The sequence below is a fragment of the Chiloscyllium plagiosum genome, unplaced genomic scaffold (assembly GCF_037043375.1).
Source record: "Chiloscyllium plagiosum isolate Xiang-an unplaced genomic scaffold, Cpla_swu_hap1 HiC_scaffold_35, whole genome shotgun sequence".
Taxonomy (NCBI): Eukaryota; Metazoa; Chordata; class Chondrichthyes; order Orectolobiformes; family Hemiscylliidae; genus Chiloscyllium; species Chiloscyllium plagiosum.
This window is the reverse complement of record NW_028270173.1, coordinates 64866485-64871625: the sequence shown is the minus strand read 5'-3', so window position 1 is coordinate 64871625 and position 5141 is coordinate 64866485.

The following is a 5141-nucleotide window of genomic DNA, read 5'->3' as shown; positions in this document are numbered from 1 at the left end:
CCAGCACTGATCCCTGTCTCACTCCATTAGTTACATTGTAAATCGCTGAGACCCCAGCACTGATCCCTCTCTCACTCCATTAGTTACATTGTAAATCACTGAGACCCCAGCACTGACCACTGTCTCACTCCATTAGTTACATTGTAAATCACTGAGACCCCAGCACTGATCCCTGTCTCACTCCATTAGTTACATTGTAAATCACTGAGACCCCAGCACTGATCCCTGTCTCACTCCATTAGTTACATTGTAAATCACTGAGACCCCAGCACTGATCCCTGTCTCACTCCATTAGTGACATTGTAAATCACTGAGACCCCAGCACTGATACCTCTCTCACTCCATTAGTTACATTGTAAATCACTGAGACCCCAGCACAGATCCCTGTCTCACTCCATTAGTTACATTGTAAATCACTGAGACCCCAGCACTGATCCCTGTCTCACTCCATTAGTTACATTGTAAATCACTGAGACCCCAGCACTGATCCCTGTCTCACTCCATTAGTTACATTGTAAATCACTGAGACCCCAGCACTGATCCCTCTCTCACTCCATTAGTTACATTGTAAATCACTGAGACCCCAGCACTGATCCCTGTCTCACTCCATTAGTTACATTGTAAATCACTGAGACCCCAGCACTGATCCCTGTCTCACTCCATTAGTTACATTGTAAATCACTGAGACCCCAGCACTGACCACTGTCTCACTCCATTAGTTACATTGTAAATCACTGAGACCCCAGCACTGATCCCTGTCTCACTCCATTAGTTACATTGTAAATCACTGATCCCTGTCTCACTCCATTAGTTACATTGTAAATCACTGAGACCCCAGCACTGATCCCTGTCTCACTCCATTAGTTACATTGTAAATCACTGAGACCCCAGCACTGATCCCTGTCTCACTCCATTAGTTACATTGTAAATCACTGAGACCCCAGCACTGATCCCTCTCACTCCATTAGTTACATTGTAAATCACTGAGACCCCAGCACTGACCCTTCTCTCACTCCATTAGTTACATTGTAAATCACTGAGATGCCAGCACTGATCCCTGTCTCACTCCATTAGTTACATTGTAAATCGCTGAGACCCCAGCACTGATCCCTCTCTCACTCCATTAGTTACATTGTAAATCACTGAGACCCCAGCACTGACCACTGTCTCACTCCATTAGTTACATTGTAAATCACTGAGACCCCAGCACTGATCCCTGTCTCACTCCATTAGTTACATTGTAAATCACTGAGACCCCAGCACTGATCCCTGTCTCACTCCATTAGTTACATTGTAAATCACTGAGACCCCAGCACTGATCCCTGTCTCACTCCATTAGTGACATTGTAAATCACTGAGACCCCAGCACTGATACCTCTCTCACTCCATTAGTTACATTGTAAATCACTGAGACCCCAGCACAGATCCCTGTCTCACTCCATTAGTTACATTGTAAATCACTGAGACCCCAGCACTGATCCCTGTCTCACTCCATTAGTTACATTGTAAATCACTGAGACCCCAGCACTGATCCCTGTCTCACTCCATTAGTTACATTGTAAATCACTGAGACCCCAGCATTGATCCCTGTCTCACTCCATTAGTTACATTGTAAATCACTGAGACCCCAGCACTGATCCCTGTCTCACTCCATTAGTTACATTGTAAATCACTGAGACCCCAGCACTGATCCCTGTCTCACTCCATTAGTTACATTGTAAATCACTGAGACCCCAGCACTGACCACTGTCTCACTCCATTAGTTACATTGTAAATCGCTGAGACCCCAGCACTGATCCCTGTCTCACTCCATTAGTTACATTGTAAATCACTGAGACCCCAGCACTGATCCCTGTCTCACTCCATTAGTTACATTGTAAATCACTGAGACCCCAGCACTGATCCCTCTCTCACTCCATTAGTTACATTGTAAATTGCTGTGACCCCAGCACTGATCCCTGTCTCACTCCATTAGTTACATTGTAAATCACTGAGACCCCAGCACTGATCCCTGTCTCACTCCATTAGTTACATTGTAAATCACTGATCCCTCTCTCACTCCATTCGTTACATTGTAAATCACTGAGACCCCAGCACTGATCCCTGTCTCACTCTATTAGTTACACTGTAAATCACTGAGACCCCAGCACTGATCCCTGTCTCTCTCCATTAGTTACATTGTAAATCACTGAGACCCCAGCACTGATCCCTGTCTCACTCCATTAGTTACACTGTAAATCACTGAGACCCCAGCACTGATCCCTGTCTCTCTCCATTAGTTACATTGTAAATCACTGAGACCCCAGCACTGATCCCTGTCTCACTCCATTAGTTACATTGTCAATCACTGAGACCCCAGCACTGATCCCTGTCTCACTCCATTAGTTACATTGTAAATCACTGAGACCCCTGCACTGATCCCTGTCTCACTCCATTAGTTACATTGTCAATCACTGAGACCCCAGCACTGATCCCTGTCTCACTCCATTAGTTACATTGTAAGTCACTGAGACCCCAGCACTGATCCCTGTCTCACTCCATTAGTTACATTGTAAATCACTGAGACCCCAGCACTGATCCTTGTCTCACTCCATTAGTTACACTGTAAATCACTGAGACCCCAGCACTGATCCCTGTCTCTCTCCATTAGTTACACTGTAAATCACTGAGACCCCAGCACTGATCCCTGTCTCTCACCATTAGTTACATTGTAAATCACTGAGACCCCAGCACTGATCCCTCTCTCACTCCATTAGTTACATTGTAAATCACTGAGACCCCAGCACTGATCCCTCTCTCACTCCATTAGTTACATTGTCAATCACTGAGACCCCAGCACTGATCCCTGTCTCTCTCCATTAGTTACATTGTAAGTCACTGAGACCCCAGCACTGATCCCTGTCTCTCTCCATTAGTTACATTGTAAATCACTGAGACCCCAGCACTGATCCCTGTCTCTCTCCATTAGTTACATTGTAAGTCACTGAGACCCCAGCACTATAGTCTAATTCCCTCGGAGTGGTCGAATGAATCTTCCTCTCCTGTGGTCTCCAGCAGTGCAAATCCTAACCAATTATTGGGTGTAAAGTCTTTTCTTCATGGACCTAAGAGCCAAGGATACTGTTGGTTTACAAAACACACTCTCCGTCTGTGCTGCCCTCTTCAATAACTGATACTCATTTGAAATCTCTTCACACATTCCAACAACAAGTCTCTGTCTTCCTCAGTTTCTATGTCAGTGATTCCAGAAGGGTTTCTCTCCAGGGTCCCATTTCGAGTCTTGAAAATTGGCGCTGTCCCTCGGTGAGATTGGAGAAAGCTTTGGATGTTAGAGGGAGGAAAGAGAGAGAGAGGTGTGAGAGAGAGAAGAGAAGGTGGGCTAGAGCTGAGGGAGAGAGGAGGTGGGAGCAGGACAGATGGGGGAGAGAGGAGGTGTGAGGGAGGGGAGAGAAGAGGGGGAAGGGGAGGAGGTGGGGAGAGCTGAGGGAGAGAGGAGGTGGGTGGAGACCAGATGGGGGAGAGAGGAGGTGGGGGAGAGGGGAGAGAGGGGGAAGGGGAGGAGGTGGAGAGAGCTGAGGGAGACAGGAGGTGGGGGGATAGAGCTGAGGCAGAGAAGAGATGGGGGATAGAGCTGAGGGAGAGAGGAGGTGGGGGGAGGACTGATGGGAGGAGAGGAGGTGAGGGGGGAGGGGAGATGGTGGTTGGAGGGCTGAGGAGAGAGGAGGTAGGGGGAGAGTCAGGGGAAGGGAGAGAGGAGGAGGTACGGGAGGACTGGGGTAGCGAGTGGTGGTCTCCAAGAGCAGGAACCCGGCTGCTGTCAGACAGGTCGAGCCAGCTGTGGAGACTGCATTCCCAGTATCAGCTCTTTGCAGTTCCCAATCCCCTACCTTCGGGATTCCCTGAGGTAAACTACCCTCCTCACAGCTCATAATCCTTCCTAGCGTCGTGCTTTTGCCTTGTATCCCAGGTTTATGTCACTATATGTTGGAAAACCACGGGCATGCGAGCAGCTCCCATTTTACTCCCTGCCCCATCAGTGGCTGCATCTTCAGCTGCCAAAGGCCCAGTCTGGGGAATTCCTTCCCCAAACCTCTCCGTCTCACCAGCTCACCTTCCTCCTTTCAGACCCTCCATTCACTACCCTCTCTGACCTGTTTTGGCCACCTGACTGAATACCTCCCTGTGCCAGAGTTTATTTTATAACAATCCTGAGAGGAACTTACAACAACAGGTTTCAGAGCCAGAGGAACTGCTCCCAGGAAACCAGGAAACAGCTTCTCACACAAAAGGGGAGTGAAAATCCAGAATGTTCTCCCCATAAAGCTGTAGCTATTGGGGGATAATTGCAGCTTGTAATACAAGGAGAAGAGTGGCTTTTACAAGAACAAGATAATGTGGACTCTGAATCCAAACTGAAAGTTTACTGGAAATCCTCAGCAGCTTTCAGTGTCTTTTAAATGAAACAGAATTTGTGGTTCTGGGTAATGATCAGTGAGCAGGTTATTAACTTTGGCTAGAATCTAATTGGGCAAAAGCACTACAGACCTCAGACCCCAGAATGTCTGTCCGTCTCTCTCTCTCTCTCTCTCTCTCCCTCTCCAGCCTCCTTTCCCTTACTGTCAGATAAACATACTGTATCTCCTTCACCTGATGAAGGAGCGTTGCTCCGAAAGCTAGTGTACTTCCAATTAAACCTGTTGGACTATAACCTGGTGTTGTGTGATTTTTAACTTTGTACATCCCAGTCCAACACTGGCAACTCCAAATCAATACTGTATCTCTGTCTCTCACTCCATGTTTAATAGCCTCAGCATTAGAACCACACACCACCTTTGTCCCTAACTCCAATGTTTAGCTTCAGCCCTCCCACTCTCAGATTCTTACAACTCTCCTTTGTCTGTCCATCCAGCTCTATCACCCTCACCCTTGAACACTCGCACCATCTCTCTGTCTCTCCAGCCTTGTGTTCTTCATCTCAGGTGATCCCACGTGGTCTCTCTCTCTCTCTGTCTCTGTCTCTCTCTCGCTGTCTCTCTCTCTCTCTCTCTCTCTAGGTCTCTCTCTCTCTCTGTCTCTCTCTCTCTCTCTGTCTCTCTCTCTCTCTCTCTCTCTCTCTGTGCAGTGTAATCACCCAGAGGCTC